The sequence below is a fragment of the Cavia porcellus genome, unplaced genomic scaffold (genome assembly GCF_034190915.1).
Source record: "Cavia porcellus strain 051 isolate PalLab524CR breed Dunkin Hartley unplaced genomic scaffold, mCavPor4.1 scaffold_7, whole genome shotgun sequence".
NCBI classification, from domain to species: domain Eukaryota; kingdom Metazoa; phylum Chordata; class Mammalia; order Rodentia; family Caviidae; genus Cavia; species Cavia porcellus.
In genome coordinates this window covers 97608029-97631585 of record NW_026947490.1, presented here as the reverse complement: position 1 = coordinate 97631585, position 23557 = coordinate 97608029, and the positions used below count along the sequence as shown (strand labels likewise).

The 23557-nt window shown below is 42.1% G+C and overlaps 1 pseudogene; it reads left to right on the top strand.

Moving 5' to 3' along the window:
• The first annotated feature begins 5040 nt into the window (after positions 1-5040).
• The window catches only part of LOC100730610 (phosphoglycerate kinase 1-like), a 28602-nt pseudogene continuing 10085 nt past the window's right edge, over positions 5041-23557 (top strand).

The following is a 23557-nucleotide window of genomic DNA, read 5'->3' as shown; positions in this document are numbered from 1 at the left end:
TGCTTGTTTCCTTGGTGAAAAATGACTGGGGAGGAGGTGCTGGTGGTTCAGTTCAAGGAACGCATCCTGATGACTGTGACTCATCCTAGGAGCCAGGGCTCAGGACAAGCACAAAGCAACTAAAGACAAGGAGTGGTGCATCCCACACTCGTTTACACCAACCTCCACAGGTCCCAGTTAAATTGTCAGGGTGCTCTACTCTGTTCCCCTCCTGGAGTTCACATCACTTTGGTCAACACACATTTCCTAGGGTGAGCCACAGAGCCTTAGAACTCAGCCATCCATTGAGACCCACGCTAGACACACAACTATGATGTGCAGGACATTTCCTTTTGAAGCAGAGTTGAGGACACTGGGTCAAAGTGGAATTGTCCATGTGGATGCAGCTGGATTTAAACTCAGAAGCTTCCCCCTCCACGGATCTAGCTCTGAGACTATGGGCAGGTAGTTGAAACCAGCTGGATGACATTTTTCTCATCTATGGTAAAAATGATCACGCCTCCTTCACAACTAGGTTGAATCAGTTAAGTAAATTAATTCATACTCTTTTTTGATGTTTATGGCCGAGAATACTTCAAATGAACATGAGACATAGATCCTGCCCTCATTGTAAAATAAATAAGTGAGAAAAATAATAAATAGGAATAGATAGCAGGCGTGTGTGAAAGAGAGTACCTGACAACTGCTTTACTTTCAAATAAGTTGGTGCTGAAAAAGAGACTTTGGTGCTGGGAATTCTTGGCATTGTGTAAACGGTCTCAGAGTTCTGGAATCAACCACTGAAGAGTTAAGAGTAGATGTTACAGACAGAGGTCTTCTCTGAATTGGTTTATGAAAGTTCCCTACTCAAATGTGAGTTCTACTTAGTGAAACAAAAACCAGCAGGTTCCTCAGAATGCCAGATTGTCATCTTTCAAGGGACAGCAACAAGACACACTCTGGTGCAAGGCACAGTGACGGTGGCCCTGCAGAAGACCCGCTCACTGTCCCTCGTCTTCCTCCAGCTCAGGGTCTGTCATTATGCTCCCACCGTCTCCCATTGTGTGGATAATAAGCAGATGTGGACAGGGTGGAATCGTGAAACGCAAATTTGTAATGCTCCTGTAAATACTTAATTGCTTTTTAATATGTCCCTCTAATAATTGCATGACAGTTGCTTCCGAGAAGGCTGCTGAGCCCTTGGGGAAATAGTTATGAACACATTATTATGTCAATTACCACACAAATAATCAAATAGTCTTTGTCTCACATTCAAGCACCTGGATATGCTCGGGCGAGTTGTCACAGGAGTACACTCTACTGTGATATCTTTATTAATGAGCAGGAAGCAGAGGTAAATATTGCACTAATTAAATCTACTGTGGATACTAATCTAGAAGGTACAGTAAGGAAAGGGGAAGCATAGATGCCTCACTAAGTCACTCTGAACTTTTAAGTGTTATGAGAACAACAAAATGAAAATGTGAGGGGAAAAATTGTAGATGCACAGATTATTGAAAATATTATAGGAAGAATAAATATCAATTATTGCCTTTATAATGCAGCAGAGATACTGAACATGTGCATGCTCCAGGCCACAGATCAAATCACTAAGGAAGATTAGAATACGAGCTGGAAAACTAGTTTTCACAGATAGGAAGGCAGGCGATTTGGGGCCACGGTCCTGGGTGGTGTGACCGAGGCTGGCCCTGTGAGAAGCAGAGTCCAGCTGAAGGGACAGTGTTCAGGCAGAGCTTGGAAGCGATGCAGAGGGAATGCTGATGTAGGTGCTGTTTGCCTCAGGCTGCTGAGGATTCATGGTCAAGGCAACTTTGTGACCCAGAGGTCAACATTAGCATGCGGTGATTACATCTCAAGGTCTTTAGTACCCGGATGGTACCAGTTTTTCCATCTTCCCAAACTCTAGCTCCCTTAGCAGTAACCCCTCTCTCATAATGTGGTTCTGGCCCAGGAAAGAAAGTAGAGAGTCCTGGAAGCTAACAATGACCCTGCTGGCCGGGCCCAAGAAGTTCAAAACCCTATCTAACCACTAAACGCCGCCCTTGCCATGGACCATGACACCAGCCTTGCTGAATCTGGAAGGTGTGCCCTGGAGGGAGGGCCCAGGTCCTACCTAGGAAAGGGCCACACTTAGCTACTCGATTTAATGTTAGGCAACTGCTCTTGCCGGAATCTGTGTTGGAGTTGTGGGGGAGGAAGCAGGGGGAAGCTCAGTAGATGTCCCGTTGTACAGGAGGATGGGGACAGCCACTCACTGTGGGCTCCAGGCTTTCAGGGAGGCTTTTCAGCCTGCAGAACAAGTTTGGGTTGTGCAGAACCAAGGGACACAGGACACATGTGGTCAGAGAAAGAAATGCTGGGGGAGATGAGGAAGGAGAGAGGTATTCCAAAGAATGGGGGCAATGGGTGCAAAGGCACGATGCTGCCCAGCAGACAACGCTAAGGAAGACGGGTTTTTCTGATATCCTCAGGGCATGATGGGAAGATACTAAATATTATTAGCCTTTAACAATAATGATGATTCCTTTAAAAAGTAGGATTGGAGGTCCCATTCAACCCAGCTATTTCTTTTCTAGGTATCTTCCCAAAAGAATTAAAAAACATCACATCACAGTGATACATATTTATAGAAGCGCAGTTTATAATAGCCAGATCTTTGAGACAACCTAAATGCCCATTGACTGAGGAATGGATAAGAAAGATGTGGCATTTCTATACAGTGGAGTACTACTCAACCATAAAGAATGATAAGCTGGGCATTTTTATAGGTAAATGGATGCACCTTGAAAACCTACTTATTAGTGAAATGTCACACATGTATGAACATCATATTGTTTCATTAGTCTGACAAGCTGAAAGAAAAAACATTTATTTTTTCCCAGAGAAAATGACTTCAGCCAATGCACCAACTCAAGCCACACCTGCTTTCACTTTAACTAACCACTGCGAGCCATGTTGAGTTGACTTTTGGATGTCTTAAGAAATTTTAGATGTGCTATAAATTTTGGGGTTTTTGCATGTGGATATCCAGGTGGTCCAGTATATTTATTGAGGGTACAATCTTTTCTCCATTTAATTGCTTTTGCGTCTTTGCCAGAAATCAATTGCTATGTGGGTATCTATTTTGGGACTTCATTTTGGTACCTTGGTAGTTTGTCTGTCGATATCAATGCTGTTTTGTCATGATTGGTGTACCTTTGTGATAAGTCATGGGATTGGGGAGGGTTGGAGCTCTAATTTTGGTCCCTTATCAAAGTCATTTAGACTATTCTGAGTCTTTTGTATTTCTACAGAAATGTAAGAATCAAAATGCTAATCTTTATGAAAAATGATGTTGGCATTTTGATAAGCAATTGTGTTTTCTGATCTTTATTATTTTCTTCTATTCGTTTTTGGTTTTATTCTCTTATTTTTAATTTCTTAAGGAACAAGATGAAGATATTTCATAACTTTCTTCTTTTCTAAAAAGTGTACATTGTGTTTTTAAAGAATATGCAATAGGGGGAGGGAGAGAACCAGACCTCACAAGGAGATGCTCCCACCTGGAAACCACCGCAATGCACGGGCCAGTGGGACAGCCAGACCCACGCCTCTCTCTATGAGTAGGCGCCATTTGCAGACCACAGAGGGAGAGAACAAGACCTCACTAGGAAGGGATCCCTTCCTGGAAACCATATCATTTTCATTGTTTTGTTGGGTCAGGTTTTATTCTCTTTTATTTATGTTAAATCTGACGGCATAAACAGCTATTTAAAAGATTGCAAGACATATTATGGTGGCCATTTTGGGTTTACTGTTGGCTCATTTCCAAGTCCTTTACTGCATTCACTGTTTTTTTTTTTTTATATTGTTTCTATTCTATTCTGTTCTGTTCAATTTTTACTATGTCAAAAGGTATCTGCAGCTATTTTGAAGACAACAAAAGGCATTATGGTAACTACTGTTGACTTCATAAGATGTGTAGTCCTGTATCACATATACTGGTTTATTTTGATTGGTTTTATTCTGTTTTGTTTTTCTTGGTTTTATCCTCTTTAAAGTAAATGTTGATATACTCATTTCCCTTTCTTTCATGAGCACTTAAGAAATTATACTTCCCGTGTCTCTTGCAGGAGTAGGACAAGTTCTGACCAGTAATGCGGCTGATGGGTGTCATGTCCAGGCTAAGGCGGTGGAAGACTTATCTGAATCTCCGATCTCTCTCTTCCTCCACAAAAGACTTAGGGAATCTGGGCTGAGAGAACAGAGCCACAGGATTAAAGCAGCCTGCATCTCTGTGTCACCCAGGACGGTGCCCTCCTGGACCCCCAGTATTCTTTGCATGAACATGAAATTTCCGGAATGTTTACTGGTGTACCACAGAGCAGCCTATCCCGACTGATACAGTACACGTGAGGGTCAGGCAGGAGCGAGGCTGGAGGGATTAGCAGAGCTACACATCTTGGTTACGGATTTAGGGGTGTCTTTTCTCCGAGCTAGGGAGTTTGATGGTCTACAGCCTTGGGGAAGTGCAGAAGGTATTTTAAACACATCCAGGTTTGGTGGCCATCTGGAAGGTTGTGACAGAGAGCAGACTGATAAGTTAGATGATTGCAGCAGCTGAGTAATACTAATGGCTTGGACTAAGGCCATAGTGGTGACGATAAGAAAATGTGTATATGGTGAAACCAGGATGCTTTAATGATTGCTTACATGGCTGGAAAAGGAGACCAAGAGGAATGAATTCAGAGTGACTCTCTGATCTTTGTCTTGGATGACTGGCTGGATAGATTCACCATTAATCATCATATGGGTAGGAGCAGATTATTTAATTAATTTTCCCTATGAATTTTTGCAAGGAACAGTATTATACCCAATAAAAGTTTCAGTCCACAAGACCGTGGTTTCTGCTTCTTCCACAGTGTTTCCCAGCTGTGGCCCGGCTCACTCAGAACCTCTTTCACTGCTCTGTTGCCCCACTAATGGGAAGGCTGTAGAGATGTGGAGAGTGAGGCTGTCCAATTAGGGGCCCAGCTTTCACACTAGGAACGACAAGCAGTAATGATCCAGACCCTGCCAGATTCTGAAGCTTTGGAAGGCACCATTGACAGAGGAGGTGAGTCAGGTATAATCTTTACCCCAGAAGAGCCACAATAACATTTTTATGGTTAAAGGAACCTTTTGGTCACTATGAAGCAGTGGTTTTCCCAGATGTTATGTGATCACCCACCTGAACCACCGATTTTCCCAAGGGTCTTTGGAATCCTGTGACTGGGTTGGTGCATGCTGGCTATCACTTGGAACAACCACATACTAACCTAAGAGTTTGGGTGCTACTGCCAAAAATAAAAAGGGACATTCATTGGGGATTGGTCCAATAAATGGGGACACCCAGTACCTGGACTCTGCAGTCAGCTACTGTTGATGGGTGAGCAGTACATAGTCCTGGGCTATCTGTTAAGTAAATGGACTAAAGGGTAGGTAGACATTGGTTATTTCTAGTTAGAGATGATGATTGGATCAAGACTTCCATCAGAAACAGGCACATGGAGAACAGGACAAGAGGTGAAGAAAAAGGCCGTGCATGGTGGCCTGCAGCCATCAGAATGCATCGTGGTCTCTGCCAACCAAGGCCATTGTCTGTCTTTTCCTGACTTTCTTTGGTTTAGAAGAAGAAAAGGCCTAAGTCCATGGGTGACTGGACATATCTACAACTGAGTTGGGCAGCTGAGGATAGATGGTGACTTCTAACACCTCAGTGAGAAAAACTTAGATGACAGCACAGGGTAATTATCCAGCCCAACAGTCTTTCTGGGATCATCTTCCTTGGAAAAAGAAATATATGGGATCTAGCGGGTATGCTGACCACTAGAATCTTTTTTTTTGTCTTTTTCATTTTTATCGGTACCAGGGCTCGAACTCATGACCGCACACTTGCAAGAAAGGCGCTTAAGCCACTGAGCTAAATCCCCAGGCCCTGACCACTAGAATCTTGAAGTTAGCATCCTTTTATTCTTTCCCCTTTGTGATCTCTGGATCATGTGAAGTGGCTAAGAGCACAGTCTGAATTCACTATTACATATTTTATGTGTCATGTTAGAAAATAGACTGGTCACTTAGCTTCTCTTGAACCTCGTGTTTCTCCTCTAGAAATAGCAGATAATATCGACGTCATAGAAATATTATCAGGAGGATGAAACAAGATAATTAAGGCATAGGGGAAGGTCTTCATCCCCATCAACAACTTTTCTTATAGGAAAGATCCTAAAAATAGAGGATGGGAGCCCCCAGTGGGGATAGATTTTAATGACAGGAGGGGAAATTTGAAGGCAAATTCAAGGAGCTGGTAGCTACAGAGTTAAGTCCCAGGCCTTTACAACTCTAATCTCTCCCCGGCTAAAATCTTGAGTATAAGCTTTGCCTAAATCTTCATCCAGAAATACCAACTTGCCTAGGGTTTTATTTCATTCTTTGTTGCTATGAATAAATCCCACTTGTGTGGTGAATTTTATGCTTAGAACCATCTGCCCACAAAGTTTAATACAATATAAATATTATTTTAGCCTACAAAACAAGATCTTGCTGCCTCATGCAGCTTTAGGAGATCTTTGAGTTCGTACTGGGGGATGTTTTGGCTCAAACCCACGGCCTCCAGCACCATGTGTGTGTCTCCAAACTGGGCTGTCATTTCAAAGACGATGAGGAAAGCGGAAACTTTGATCTGGCTGAGAACCTACTTGATTAAGAAAGTGCATTAGAAGCTTCCAGATTGCTCATTTAAAATGCAGTCGTCTGGGCCTCCCTCAGAGCCACTAAATCAGAATCCCTGCACTTGGGATATGGTACATTAAATATGAGACAAGTTTCTCAGTGATTCTGATATATGGTAGCTTAAGAACCACTATAAGAACACTATACATACATAGAAGAGAAAACACTTCTACTTAAGTACTTAAAACTAGATTACAAGATTGAGTGCATTAGTAGTCCTGCTTTCCATCCCTTTCTGGATCTTTGCCGTTGGCATGTAGCTTCTACACGGATACTGGGCTCAACTGCACGACTTGCTTTGGCCAATGGGACATCAACTCAAAACAATTGGAGTCTTAAGAGCATGTGCAATTGGGCCAGTTTTTGCCCTCCCTCATGTCACCTTCATAAGAATGTTACCTGGGCTGCCCGATGGAGGGCAAAGAGGCCTACAACACAGCCAAGTCCCCTCAGTCATCTCGGCTGACAGCCAGTCAATCCCCAGGTGTGTCACTGAGCCCGGCCAAGTTCAGCCGAGCAGCCCAACTCACTGAGAGCTGACGCTGACAGGAGCTGCTTTAGCTTCTGATATCAGCAGAACCCTGTAGGCTACCTCCAAGTTTATTTTTGTGTAGCCCTGAAGTTTTGTGGGATTTTTGTTTTCTTTTCTTTTCTTTTCCTAAGGCAGCACCATGGTAACTGTAGAGAATTAAGCTGCTTTCCTATTTCCTAGCATACTAGAGAGATGGGAAGTATAGTGTGGAAACTAAAAGCTTTGACTCCAGAGAAATACTTCCTGGACTTAAATCCTCACATCTCTGTTTATGTGTTACCTGGCTTGCTATCATTTGGACCTTGAGTGTCTCCCAGGTGTCTCTGTGTTAAAGACTCAATTCTCAAGGTGGCATTATTGGGAGGCAGTAGGCCCTTAAAGAGGTAAAGCTCATAGAGATCTGTAGGCCTTAAGGATGTGCTCCCAAAGAGAAGAGTGTGGTGCCTATCTCTGTCTCTTTCTTCTGCCGTGGATAAGAAATGGGTGGTTTTGTTTCTCCCTGTGTTGGCTTCCACCATGACATACACCCTCATGCCAAAGCTACATGCCAAAGCAATCATGGACCTCTAGAACTGTGAGGCAAAATAAACCTTTTCTCTTTATAAGCTGATTGTCCTGAGATAATTTTTGTGATAATAAAGGAAAATTGATTAATGCATAGCTATAGGTAAAATGTTCATCTTTCTGGGTATGAATCCTCATCTGAGACATAGAAATGATACAAATATCTACCCCATAAAGTAGTCCTCTAACATTCCTAAATAGTCCTTGACACATAGTACTCAAAAACTATAAGCTATTTTTGTTGCTGCCTACAACATACAATCACTGTTGGGCAGAAATGTCCATGTCAGTAGGTAAATAGCAAGCATTTATTTACCACTGTGTGTGGGGCTTGGGGTCCCCCACCCCAGAGATACTCAGCCCCTAGCAGGTGATCTGATCACTGGAGGCCCACCGGGTCCTCTGCTCTCATGGTAGTCTTGAGAGGATGATCAAAGAGGTGTGTGTTTCTACAAAAATGTTAAGGAAAGTTACCTGTGAATCGTGCTTCTATGAGTAGAATATCTAGGGCCTTGGTTTTTTACAAAGTATGACTCTGGGCGAATCATTGCAACTTTTAGAATCTTTGCTTGTTCACTGTCACATGGGGAGGGACTGTGGGTCAGAGGTTTGGGAAAGCCACCCTGAGGTGGCTCCTGCATTCAGTTCACACAAACCACTGTCCCCATGAGACCTGGATGGCAGGGCGTTTTGTGTCCTGGCATCCTCTCAGGCACTGTCTGTCTCTCTCAGAATTCCAGGCTGATTTGAGCGGGGCCTGAGCTCTTCAATGAATCGCTCGCCTTCTCCAGCCCTGCTGATGGAGTCACCCTTCTCAGCCCATGAACCCGAACCAGCTCCCTGGAAGCACAGTGGGACCTGAATTCCTGAGCTGCCATAGGCCTAGCGGCAAGGTCTCCTCTGCCTCCTCACTTTCCCAGCCAGGTCGCTTCATGGTGCCATGTGGGGTTTGCTTCTTCTTTATGCTGTTTCATACACACCCCACACACAGCATGAAGAATTTGGGACAATTTCCCTTGGGGCAGAATCAGAGGTCGACACAGCCCCTCCAAGTCTCCACAAGAGAAGTGGTACCTCAGGGCAAAACTCCTTCAAGTACGTTCCCAGCTCAGTGGGAGTCAGGCTCCAAGAGACTGGGAAGGATCACCTAACTCTCCTTCTCCCATGGAAGCTAATGCTTCTGGAACTTTCTGTTCCCCTTGTCCAGGTCCTTCTAGCTATGCAGGGTGTGGCAGAGAACTTCACTAGCCAGAGCCTGGGGCGGGTGAGGGGAGGGGTATATGAGGAATAGCAGTCTGGAGGCTGTAGCAGACTGAGCTGTTGAGGGCAAATGAAACAGAAGCATTTGAGGACAAGTCAAGTAAAAAGTTGGCATCACAGGAAGAGAAAAGAATAAGTCAGAGTGAACAGCCTGTTTCACGTATATTATTATAATTATATGCTTGTAGCTGCTCAACTGGGAAAGTATAGTGCAAAATCAACCACAAGCAATTTGTAAACAAATAAACATGGTTGTGTTTCAATAAAACTTTATTAGAACATGGCCCTGGACATTTACATATTTATGGAGACTGAAATTGAACCTTTGTATAATGATGATGTCACAAAACAATTTTATTTATTTTTTTGTAAAAAAAAAAAAAACCTTTAAAACCATCATTCCTAGCTGGATGGTCATATTTAAAAATGTGGCAAGCCAGATGTGACTGACAGTCCAAAGTTTGTTGACCTCTGGTCTACACTGTGTGCAGGGCCAGACCTTGATTTCAGAGATCATATTTGCTTCCTCTCACAAAGCATATTGCCTCCCACATAGAAGGCCAGGCAGGCAAGATCAGCATTTTTAAAACTGCAGATTTCACCTATGTAAGGGTCAGATATCAGTTTAGAATGCAGGAAGCAGTATCTTTGGATGAAATAAAATAAACTAGGAAATACCAAAGTGCATTGATGTTTTATTGAATTTTACCTTCATGTAGACATGTGATTGATGTGTGTGTGTGTGTGTGTGTGTGTGTGTGTGTGTGTATGCAAGATCATGAGGTAAAATGTATTTATTATTGAGGGTCACCATTGGAAAGACTGAAAAAACATTGAGTTACAATTGTGTCTTTTTTTGTAGGAGTTGTCTTTGTGTTTTCCCTTTTACACAGTTTATGTGTGATGCTAGACAATATTAGCAGACTGGCCTCTTGTCCCCACAGAATAACAGATGGCAGAGCAGGCATCCTGGGACAGCCTGGATCTAACTACTCTAGACAAAGTGCAGGGTAGAGCAATAGGCCCCTGTGAGTCAGTGAGCCTGCGCCCTTTGGCCAAGAAAAGCATCCCTCGAGCGTGGCCTGAGCCCACTGTTGGTAGACAAAGAATGAATCCTGGCCCTCGACAGACCTGCCTCTCCCAGCATCCTCCCAGCTCTCTCCTCTGTCCGCCCCAGGGTCTCACTTCTCCCCAAACAGCAGAACAGGCTACAGTGCCAGCTCCTTTCCATCTCTGGCCATTCATCCATCATCCCAACCTTTGCCCAAGCTGCACTTCCTTGTTCTTAAGACTGTGTAGAAAAAACGACTCTGTGTGGGTACCACTTTGAGAAGTGAACCTTCCCTGGTGACCTCCAGCCCTCTCTAGGCTGGGTTCATGCCCTCCCTGAGGCCCCCCTCTAACCTTGGCTGTTATAATCCATTATACCTCTTTACTCCCTTGTCCGCGTATCCAGTTCCGCTACAGGCAGCAGTAACTGCTGTTTGCCAGGAGCTGGATCTGCAGAGCTTCTTTCTTTGCTGACCAGGACAGTGAGTGCAGGGGTGAATGAGGGAGTCCCTCAGTGGGTGAGGTAAGCAGGCTTTGCCCCTCATCACCCCGGGACAGCACAGTGTGCCTCAAGTTTTACTTTTGGCTAAGCGCACTGCGTGGACTCTACTATGCTCTTAGAGGCCCTGCTTCCTAGATATGGATGGGGCCCCGTCCTCAGTTTCTCTGCTTTACACAGTATTTGCTATATATTTCAGGTCACTGATTTTGCAAGCAGGAAATGTTTTAGATACTTTTTAAATGGAAAAGAATTCCCTAAAAATGGAAAGAAATAAAAATAATCTGACCACACATAGGAGACTTATTTCAAATATTTTCACTGTAATATATATCCCTAATGGAACTCTATCCCCTGGACAAAAAAGAAACAAAGAAATATCAAAATTTACTCTAGATAGTGATATTATCACAGACTGCAATGTTTATTTTTGTTATTAAGACAATGGAAAACAGGAAAAAACTATATATATATACCTCATATTGTTAGGAAGGAACTAAGTCTCAGGCAAGGAGATAAAACATGAATTACAAAATCAGAAAGTTTAAATAAAACCCTGTAATTCTTACTTGGAATTGGAAATATCTATAATAACTCATGATTTATTTTTAGTTTTCTAGAGACTTGGTATTTCCTATTTAGAGCCACTGAAAAGATTGAGAATCCGCAATAACTTAATAACAACAAATATCCCTCGTTCCCCGCTGCAGTCACTAGATGCCATTTCCCATTAAAAGGAACAAGGACTCTTTGAGCTGGAACATCTTGCCATGCCAAAAAGCAAGCAACTGTCAAGATTACTGTGGTCATAAAATGATGTGGTTGCCAACTTCAAGGGGATCCCATTGACCAAAGATGAAGCAGTTTGACATTTTAAAAAATTGCTGCAAAAGACTGAATACAATAAATACATAAACAACTCTGGGTGCATGATAAAACCCAGGACATCATTTTTGTAGTTAAAACCTATTGCTAGATATATCTGATGGTAGAGCATCAATTCAACATACTGGAAATCAAGAAAGGAATGAGAAATTATCCTGCCCTTCTTAAACAGGAAATAGCTGCTATTTGATCCTAGAAGAAAGATTATTAGTAAATGCAGACAGAATGACAGCATTCGGAAATTACCAATTTGCAAACCATAAGGAAATAATGGTTCGAGGAAATAGTCAATAATGGCTTCTAAAGCCATTAGTTAAAAATTAACAAGGAATTTATTAGATATAGATTAAGTTAACGACACCTACGTTGACCCATTTTGTGTTGCTAAAAGAAAATGCCTGAGACTGAGTGCTGTGTAAAGAGTAGAGATCAATTTAGCTCACAGTTCGGGATGCTGAAGGTTCAAGGTTAAGAAGCGCCCTTTGTTTGCCATTTGCTATGAACCTCTTAGCTGTATCATACCACAGTAGACACCCTTGTGATGAGAGCACATACGAAAAAGAGAGATCTCATCTCAATATCTGCAAGATACTAGAGAGCGATTCATGGGTCAGGCTTGTTCTTTGACAACAACTCATTTGAGAACTAGCCAGGATTCCTTGAGAACTACCTTAATCCCATCTGCGAACACACACCAATGACCTAACTATCTCCCACTGGACACTACCTCAGCAGCACCACACTGAAGGCTGAGCCTATGATGCATGTTAGGAGATAAACCACATCTAAGCCCACATCTGAACCCAAAAATCAAGTTTAGACCAACCAGATATTATGTGCATCTTGATATGATATGTAGGAAGAATAGGGTGTCACTTGTGAGCTACATTATCTCCCTCGACCTCTGTCTCCACTATTTCCCCAGCAAAAACCTTCATCTGGAGCAAACTCTAAATCTAATTTCCACTTCACAGTAAGTATGAGACTTAAAGAAACAATACGAATAATTAATCAAAATATTAAGTATATGAGAAGGTCTATAGTTCAATAGATACTGTTTAGCTAGAAATAAATAGTGCTTTTTAAAAATAAAGAATTAGAACCATAGAGCTAAGAGAGATTTAGAAGATACCAACTTTAGTGATTCCTGTTGAATATTACAGGAGTTTACTAAACTATTCTTTTACTTTCTTTGTAAGGTTTGAAAATTTTTCAGATTTTTAAAAAAAGTCAAAGACCTATAAGCTAAGTGCAGGGAATGGGTCTTGTTTGGGTACTTCTTTGAAGTAACCAGTTTTAAAAGGTTTATGTGGTACAACCAAAGAAAATGGCATGAGGATTTTCTTGTGAATATTGTTCGTTTCGTTTGGTGCAATAATTGTACTATGCTTATATTTTGTAAAAGCTCTTATTTATTAAAAATGCATAATTTTAAAACTGCATAATTAAGCAGTTAAGGGAAAATGCTGACACAGTGCTAAGACCATGTGTACAGGGGAAGAAACAGATCACAAGTTGATATATGCTATATGCGAAGGCTTGGGCTCTATCCTTGGTACCACACCAACTTGGAGAATACAAAGGAGTTTCTTGGTCTCTCTTAGTTTCTTGCCTTATAAGATGCACGAATTAAATAAAAGAATGTCTGTGCCAGTACTTGACACATAATTCATATTTAACAGACTTGGTTGCTTCAATTCGGCAAGGATATTTTTGGGGCGAGGGGCAATGAAGGTGATCTCAGCCTAAATAAAAGCATCTGGGCAACGTGGCAGGGCAGCTCCATCTGGGAGCCATAATGGATTGCTGAGAGATTAACAGCGCCTGGTGAAAGGTTTCCAGCACAGCATGAGGACTCCTTACTCCACACCCTAGGGCAGTGACAAATCTCTGCTAGAAGTCCAGCAGAAGCATTCACCCTGCTGGGACTGAGGTAGATGGCGTAGTGGGGTTGTCTGCCCAGCCCCCCCAATCTCCTTCTCCCCAGACACTCGCCCCTTTTAGCACCTCACACACCCACCTACTTCAGAACCTTTACCTCCAAATTGACTCAATCCCAGCTCCACCACTTAATAGGACTGTCATTTGCCCTTTCTAAGCCTCCTTTTTCTTATCTGCTTTTTAAAAATTATATTGAGTATTTCTGACCTGCAGAGCTGTTTGAAACATCAAATCCACAAAGAGCACTTTGAGTAGAGCCTGAAACCTGATAAGCATCAAATAAAATGATTTATATCATCATTATCATCACCACCACACCGCAGAGATTTTACAGTCCCAGAATTGTTTTTATCTAATAATTAATTAAATCCTACATATGGTTTGTTCTCTTTCTGGAGTTGCACGTGTGCCCAAGAGCTAACTTGAACTGTGGAGGTCTTTTAATATCTACTGACATTTCTGCAGAAACATTAAAGAGGTTTCAACCCATATTCTGCCACGGCACCTCAAAAGCCGCAGCCTTCTCACTCCGCCTGCTTCCCTGTCTGCTGCAGCAATTCTGGAGTCTCCTCTAAATAACCCGTCATCCACCTCTCCATCACACCTGGTCTGCCTGTCTCCCTCTGGCCTCTTTTTCACCCTCTGTAGGTCCTCTCATCCAGTCTCTGTCTCTTTCTACCCTAACCACACTCACAAAAGATATAGAACAGGACTGGGTGATCAAGAAGCTATTTCCATAGACAAAAGTCTAGGAGGTTCCCCAATGAATGAAAATGATAGAAATAATGTCAGTAACTACATATGTAGTACCCTAACACGTACATGTGTTTATACATGCACAAGCACACACATGTGACCATAATTGTATAATCACATTTATCACTTAAATTTAATATTGAGTGGATCATGACAACCATTTGGGCAAGGGAAGTAGAGAGGAAAGAAAGAAAAAAAAAGAAATACTGATAGGTTAATAAGTGTTGGCTCCCAAAATGTTGTAACATGATTGCCCTGGGACCATGATTAATTGGCCTAGTGTGGGCTTTGATCCCAGCATCTGTTTAAGAGCTTCCATGACCCTTGGATTTAGCATCAAGAGGAGATAAAGTCTAGACGATTTATTCAGGCACTTAGAGCAGGTGGTTTAGTCTGGTTTTTCCTTGGTTCCACTGTCAAGAGTCCGGGCTGCAGAGCTGGGCTCAGGCCCTTCCCAAATTCCAGCTGTAGGATGTCCTATCTGTCTCCTTCTTGCCTGTGGCAACTGGCTGTGGCAAGCTACCTTGCCCTTCCCTTTTCTATAAAACAAGACTCCGAGGTTTCCTTCCCAGCTCCTGGCTGATCCATTGGCATATTCCCACAGGAACGCGGCTGTGTGTACAGCTAAGAGCTGCGTCTGAACCCAGAGTTGTCACATGTGGCCTCTGCGCTTGCTGCCCATGCCAAATCTGGGGAACTTCCCCCAACTGCTCCTACAGCTCTGATTGTCCCATCTGCACGTGGTGATTCTAGAGTTGTGAAGAGCTCACCTTTCCATTAGCTTCCAAGCATTTCTATCTCTAGTTCACTCTGAGTATGTAGTAGCTGTCACTTGTTTCTATACGTGTTACTACTAATAATGGTGCCAGCACAGAGAAACTAGTGTGGCACTAGGTTCTATTTAAAGATTCAGTCAAGCAATACACACTTGACTTTACTCACCTATCAGGAATAATAAAATAAAAATAATGTGACCAGATGTGTTTTTAAGTTTTATGGTGCTTCCTTAAAATAGGTGGATTTTAAAACTACAGAGACTTTTTTTTAGAGCAGTTTTGCATTCACAGCAAAATTGAGCAGAAAATTTCTTTCATGCCTTATTATGGCCCAATAACTCATTTCTTTTTGCTGCTGCTGATATTCCATTGTCTGGCTGTATCGCAGTTTGTTTATCCATACACCTACTGAAGGACATCTTGGCAGCTTCCTAATTCCGATAATTATGAATAAAGCTGTTATAACCATCTGTGGGCAAGTTTGTGGATAAATATTTATTTTCAACTCATGTGAGTTAATACTAAGAAGTGCAATTGTTGGACTGTACATGGGGAGTCTATTTGGATTAATGAGGGCTTTGAATCCACATTGTCTGCTTTTGTCTCCAGAGGCTGGCCTGAAGGTACAGGCTGGGATACGAATCTGCTGACTTGGAAGAGAGCTTCTCCCCGCACTGCTAGGTTGCAGCCCCTGGCAGATCTTGGCCCTTTCTAGCTCAAGGACTTTGCTGGAAGCACCTCCCCATTGCTCGCTGCTTCTCCCCCTAGAGCTGCACCACTCCATGGATGCTCAGGGTGAGAAACTCTGCAGTGCTGACCAGAATCTGAGCAGCAGGACAGGGTTCTGGTGCTGCAGCTCTGCAATCAGTGGATAGCAACAGGGAGGAAGTGTGAGCCTCAGATCCTCCTTCAAGGACAAGAAATCTACGGCAGTGGACAATTGGTTGTCTCCCAAGATTTTTTTTTTTTTAAATTCTTTCCAACTCTGTTCTTTTAGTAATTATTCATTTAAAATAGTTTCTTCAGAATTGCCTGTTTATTCGCCTCTAATGCAGTACTTTGTGTTTCCTGTACAATGTGTCCTCTGCACAGGAGATGGAGAAACCTTGTCAATAGAGACTATGGACATTTTGTTATTCTCTTCTTTTATTCTTTTTTTTTAATATGCGAGAACAAAGCACGCAGAACTTAGAATATTTTCTTTTTCAGTAAGACAGATGAGCAGTTGCCAGTGGTGTGATTAGGATTGTGTTTTCACAATTTTCACTGAGATCAATTTACTCAGTAGCTGGAAGCTACTTAGGAAGCGGGGAGGAGGTGCAGAAGGCCAGGGCTTTTGATTTCTCCCCCACATCTTGACTCCTTATTCCACAATAAGGAGACAGGTACAAAAGCAGGGAACAAAAGCTGTAAGCGTCGTGTGCATCTGGATTCCATGGGGACAGAAGCCACTGTACTTGGTGCCCTCCTGCTTTCCAGAACTTTCCTCTTTCTTTTGGCCATTCCTTTTGGCCATTCTCAAGTTGTATCCTTTATAATAAAATTGTGGTTATATTTTAAAAAACTAAAAGCCAAGCATGTGAGAATAGATACCTTTGATACAATGTTCCCTGGAGAAGTTATTCCAGTGATCCAGAACTCCCAGGTGGATAATGGGTGAACCAGAAAGGGAGGGACACAGAGAAAAAGTGGCCCATCTCTGACAACCCCATCAGTCACCGTGACAGCACATCCTTCCATGTAGGTGTGGTCCTCAGCCTCCAACTGAGAAGCAGCTGGTGTTGCTTTTCTGACAACATGGAGTCCTCAGGACCAGTGATGTCAGTGTTTCTGTGCCAGAGAGAGCACAATTCCCCGAGTTTAGGGACTAAGAAAGGCCCTTGTGAAAGGAGCCAAGAGATAAGGGACTGGTAGGACTTTAGGGTGAAAGTGACTGCTCCGCAGGGCTGCAGTTCACTAAGCTGCCGTAGAGAGAGTTCTTGACGTATGCTGGGTTAGGGACACATCATGGGGTCACAGTTCAGGAAAGAATATGTGGAGTTTGCTGGGCTGGAGAGCAGTCCAAGTTCAAAATGGTCTTGGAGAAACATGGGGGCTTCGCTGCACTAGGACGATGCAGGATCCACTGAAACACTTCATTCGTACTAGGTGAGCAATTATATCCATTTTAGGCCTGGAACATATACCACTTGAAAATGCCTAGAAAAAGGGGAAGTGGGATTAGGAACACCAATGCTATTACCCTTAGCGAAGGTTGTTTTTGAGGATGAAGCACAAGGGGATTTTCTGCTTTTCTTTGGTTTCTTTCTATCCTTTAATTTTAAAAAATGTATTATATTCAACTATGGCCAGCAATGGAATTTGCTGACCTGAGAATGCTTGCTCCTAACCCTCAAAAATTTTTAAATGCTTTTAAAACCTTTGAAAAATATAAATGATTCTGTAAGAGAGAACTTTAAGATCCTCACAGAATTGCGTCGTCACTTCAGTAAATATTTATATGCCTTTAAATAAGGTGCACAGCAGGAACCAGAATAGGAGTTGAGATCCAGCTGTGTTGAGTAAGAAAGGACCACACTAGAGGGTGCGGATGCTAGGACACTTGAGGTCCTAACCAGGGTGAAGCTGTCTCTGAGCCTCGTCCTCCTCCTCTCCTTTCTGATGTCTCTCAATGTACTCCCAGGGTAGACACCATTGACTCTCTTTATCCCTCAGTGCCTGAAACATGGAGATAATAATGCCTACCTCCCAGGGTAGTAAGAATTCAATAATTTAATACATGCAGTGTAGCTACAACAGTGCCTGACAATAAGGACCTTGTAATGTGAACTGTTATAATCATCCTCCCTTACCAGGGCATGCCTGAAAAGAGACGACCAGGGAACAACAATGTACACATATGTGAATATAAAGGAACTATATATGAATATATATATATATATATATATATATATATATATATATGTGTGTGTGTGTGTGTGTATGGCATGGAATGTATATATGTATGTTTTTTCTCTATGCACATACAGATCTATGATAAAGTTTAATATATAAATTATACAGCAAGAAATTAACAACATAGGTTCCAGAAACCTCAGCATATGATTTTCTTCCAGTCCCCTTTGGTATAACCAAATTATCAACATCACTATTCTTCTCTTTGGGGACATTGTTAAGTAAAACAATGGCTGCTTGAAAATCATACTGTCACGCTGAGCAGCTGATTGGCTAACCAAGGCACCTACTGGCAGGTAGGTAGTGTGTGCACTGGGGATGGAGTGACCAAAGGAGTTTCATGTCAGGGCAGGACAGAGTGAGAGTGTGACAGTTCATCAAATTTCTCCAGACAGTGCACAATCTACAACCTAGGAATTGTTTGTGGCTAGAATTTTCAGAATACTTTTGGACCTGAGTTGACCCTGGATAACTGAAAATCAAACTGTATATGAAAGGAGGTTACTGCATTTTATTATTAGTTATTTTTAAATCTCTTACCCCGCCTTGTTTATAAATTAAAGCTTATCCTAAGTTTGTATCATGGGAAAAAACAGTATATCCAGGGTTGAGCACTATCTTTGCATTTAGGCATCCAGTGGGGGTCTTGGACTATGTGCCCCTCAACTATGAGGGAAGCCACTGAATTGTTAATTCAGTCTTAGGAGGAAATAGGTTAAGTATCTCCACTCAGGCCATTAATCTTTTTTTTAGTGCCTTAAAAATAGTTTTCATTTGAGCATTTATTTTTAATCATAAAGGTGCATACACATTTGTAGAAAATTAGGAAAACACACAAAATGATAAAGAGTATGAAAAATTCCACTCAAATCCTTAAAGTAAAATTGTGATCAATTAAACTCCAAACAAAAGGAGCCAAACTGTCTGATTGTGCGTGCCCTGGTGTTGCTTGAGGCTGATTGTCACGTGTGTCCTGCAGCTCTGACAGGCCCTGGCCTTGTTCGCATGGTGGCTGTCTGTGCTCAGTCCATCGTAAGGCATCTGGACAGGTTGGAGGAGGTCACCAATAGGTCAGGAAACATGGACGTGCTGACCATTATGCTATGAATTATGCTGGACACCTCTAACGTGGTCTTCCTAGGCATCCCCTAGGATGACACTGACATTTTTATTCTTTTTTTTTAAATTTTTTTTTATTTTAAAGAGATTAAGACAAAAGAGGACAGATCAGAAAAGACAAAAGAAAGCAGATCAGAACAGAACAATGTAAGCAACACAGTACTTCACTGCAAGACAACCTGTAATTAACGTAGCTACCATAATGTCTCTTTCTTTGAAATAGTTGAGCATAACTTCATTTACAATAGTATCAAACATAGCAAAATAGTATAAAACCATTCAAGAGAATGAAAGTATTACAGTGCATTCAGATTCAGGACCAAATAACACAAAATGAACAATGGCTACTATATTATCCCATTTTCCATAGAAAATTTGTTTATACTATCACACATACTAAAATCCAATAAGATATAATATGATAGAACCAATGGAAACAGAGGAACAAAAGTATGGTAGGACTTCAAAGCAAGATGATATTAAATCAGCAATTGCTATCATAATGTCTTGTTTTCTTCAAAATAGCTGTTCATACCATCACAGATAATACAATCAAACAAAACAGAATAAAACCATTCCAACTAATGAATGAAAACATTGTAAGGCTTCAAAGCAATGTAATGGGGAATCATGATTACCATAAAATCTCATGTATTCTTACCATTTCTTATACTAGGGAGACTATACAGTATTTATACATGTGAGTTTGATTTATTTCACTTATGAGTATGGTCTCAAGTTGTGCCCATTTATTTATAAATATCTCAATGTGATCACTCTTTATAGCTGAGTAGTACTCCATTGTACAAAAATACCACAATTTTTTTATCCATTCCTCAGTTGATGGACACTTAGGTTATTTCCAAGATCTGGCTATTACACATTGTGCTGCTATAAACATGAGTGCACATATATCACTGTGGTATGATGTTTTCAGTTCTTTTGGGAATATGCTTAGAAGTAGAATGGCTAGATCACATGGGACTTCCAATCCCAGCTTTTTGAGGAATCTCCAAACTGACCTCCACAATGGTTGCGCCAGTCTACGCTCCCACGAACAATGTAGGAGAGTTCCTTTTTCCCCACAGCCACTCCAGCATTTGTTGTTGGTAGTTTTCTTGATCCTGGCCTTTCTTTCAGGAGTGAGATGGAACCTCAGGGTTGTTTGAATTTGCATTTCTCTAATGAATAATGATGATGAATATTTTTTCATGTATTTATTTGTCAGGCCATTAATCTTGACTCAGACACGGTTCTGTAACTAGTTAGCATAAAAATAACACATTAAAACATGTTTAAAACCAAGTTACAAAACATTAATTACATTATGATTTCTACAATGTGAAAATCTTGATTTGTGATGGACTGGATCCCTCCCTTCCTCTTAGCATGTATGTTGAAGTCCTAAGCCTGGTATTTGGAGATAAATCTTGAAGGAGGTGTATAAGGTTAAGAAAGGTATTTATACCAGTCTGACCAATATTCCTCTAAAAAGGCAAATCCAAACAGTTTAATACATGTGCATAGGAAAAAGCTCATAAGAGGACATCGGAGAAGCCAAACCTACTAAACCTGCCCCGCCTCAACCTTGGACTCCCAGACTCCAGAACTCAAGAAAATAAATTCTTGTTTGAACCACCTAGTCTGGGTTACTCTGTTATTCTCAGGGTAGAGGAATTTCAGCAAATTTCAGTTTATTTTGTTATCTGGCTTTTAAAGAATCCTTTTTTTGCTAGTATAAAGTTTTACAAAGAACTATAAGACAAAGAGATACTCTCAGGTTGAGTTCTTCACACACGTTTAGATTTGAATTGCTGTCTGCCACTATTATTTCCCCTGGCTTTCTGCAGCTTGTGCTGGGAAACCAGGTTGAATGAGAGACCAGCCAGGGGCCAGTCTACATGGGCAACTGCCAAGGACCAAATGAGTACCCTCACTTACAGCATTTTACTGCAAGCTGAGCAAGGAGTCCACAAATTTCCATTCTAAAGAAAGGATGGTCTACTTTTACATAATGAAAATCCAAGTCTTTGCCACAAGGGCCTACCAGAAGTCTCGTGAAACCCTCAACACCTAGCACATGTCCCCAGCATGGATTAGCGTCAGCATGGTCTGAGACTGACATTCCTGAGGCTGACAGCCAAGAAAGAGGACTTCCTTCCCGCCAGCCAGGTGTCTGACCTTTACTCCCTCCCGGGAGTGACACCTGGCTGTGACCGTTTGGGTTGGCTCTATCCCTGACCCATCTGATGTGTCCTGTGTACATGCGTCTCTCCACCACTTGGAGTGTCCCAGTCCAACCAAGCAAACTGAGTGGACCTGGGTACCTAGGGAGGGACGCCAGGCACTCCCCATGCCCATCTGGGAGCAGACATGAGAATGTCCTAATTGCGGTACTTGGAGAAGGGTGCTGAGGAATTGGGGTAAATTGGGCTGGAAGAGAGACTAACTTTACTGTCTTGCTTCCTGTTCTCTCCCCCTGTTCTGCCTCCCAGACATCACCTTCCCTGGGAACCTCTCCCAGCTTCTGCGCCTCCTTCCTGACTCACATCTGTTGGGTCTGGCAAAGGGTGAAGGCCAGAAGACCCCAGGTTTGAATTTTAGCTCTGTCTGAATTTTAGTTATGATCATGAACAAATTATCAAATCTGTTCTCATTGGGTTGATCCAATGCTGAGAAGTCTAGTGTCGTGTTATAAGACCCTACCTGAGGATTAAGTCACTTAAAGTGAGTGAACATATAGCACTATGGCTGCATAGCATTTAGTAAATATTAACTTGAATCACCAAGGAGATGTCTTTAATCACCTTTTAGGCAAAGAGAAAGAAGCAGAAGGCACTGGGGCAGCGTGGCAGAGCGCAGGAGAGGAGTCTCTTGGGCACCTAGGCTGTGCTCTGGAAGCCAGCAGAGGGTCAGAGACTGGCCAAGAAAGGGCTGGCATGAGCTCCTAGCTCTGTGCTGCGGTAGAAAGATCTTGTCAGGTTCAGGCAGGTGCTCAGTGAAGCTTTATAGAATATTGTCGTGGGTTTATGGAAAGAAACACAGTCTTCTCTCAGCTGGGGACAATACAGTTTTATTATTGAATAAGCATTAAACCAGGATATGGTACACACTGAAAGGGTTCAGAATATACAGCTCCAAAGCCTGGCAGCCTGGCGTAAGGATCCCTCTGAGCAGAAGGAGGTTGAGAAACAGCAGATGCAAGAGAAGCTGTTTGCTCTCACACCTGTACTGGGGAGGGTGGGAAGAATCTTCATCAGCCAGAGATAGTGCTAGACGCACATCACCCCAGAGACAGCACCAGGAGGAATCGACCAACAAAACTTACTGGCTGGTCTCTTCTCCGAGTTCCCCTCCCACTTATTTATCTTCCCTAAGTTGCTTCCTCTAAAAGTCTAAGGCCTTTTCCTAGGTCTGGTTTCTCTACAAATGTGTGGTTCTTTTGTTTAGATACTGCAGAGCCCACACTCATTACCGACCACTCCCATGGGATGTATATCTGATGCACATGTTAATAAACCTGTTGGTCTTTCCCTTGTTCATCTGTCTTGTCAGTCTCATCCACAAGGCTTCACAGTAATAGAATCTCACAGAATACAGGAAACAGGTATCTTCCCTTCTCCTACAATGTCACAAAAGGATGGAAAAAAATATCACCCCCTCTTACGGCTCTAAGCAAATGCGACCCATCACACTCCTCTTCCTTGGTAAACAATCTCTAGTTCTCAGGTAACCATAACTCTGCCAAAGAAGCAAACACTCGTGTTCACAAGAGGAGGCAGTTTTGTAGATTGGTGTCCACTGAATTCAGTCTCCCCTCACTTCCTACCTCTCTCAGAAAAACAGACATGGCACTATCTTCAATTATACCCATGTTTCAGAAAGATGGCCCCTGGGCCTTTGCATACACAAGAGCCTAGCAAGAGGCTTCACCGAATCATGATAAATATTCTCCATACATTTGAAATGGACAGAGAAAGGAATTACAAAATAAAAGGGAGAGGATGAGCAAGCACTCTTTTCTTATTTTCAACAGGGATAACCTAGTCTTACATTTGCACCTGCCCCTACATCTATGACTACAAAGCACAATAAGAAAATAATACAAAAATATGGAGTTCACTGAGGAATAAACAAACAGTCACGAATTTAGTACCCACAAATCTTAAGAGAACCATGCAGCTATCTCCATCTTTCTGATGAGGAAATTAAAGCACAAAGATTATTTTTACTTATGTAAGTTTGCACAGAGATGATGTCTGGACTTCAGTTTAATTCATCCTGATAAATGGGTGGACAGATGGATGGTTGAGGCCTGAAAGAAAGTAAGAGTGTTTCAAACTGCAGTTGAATTTGAAAACTGGATGCAGGAGGCTGCAAGAAGTCTGTAAGAATTGCATTTGCCTGAAAATATCTTTTCCAAGTTCATAAAGGCCATTCTTGCCCTCCGCCCTTTTGATTTTGACATCT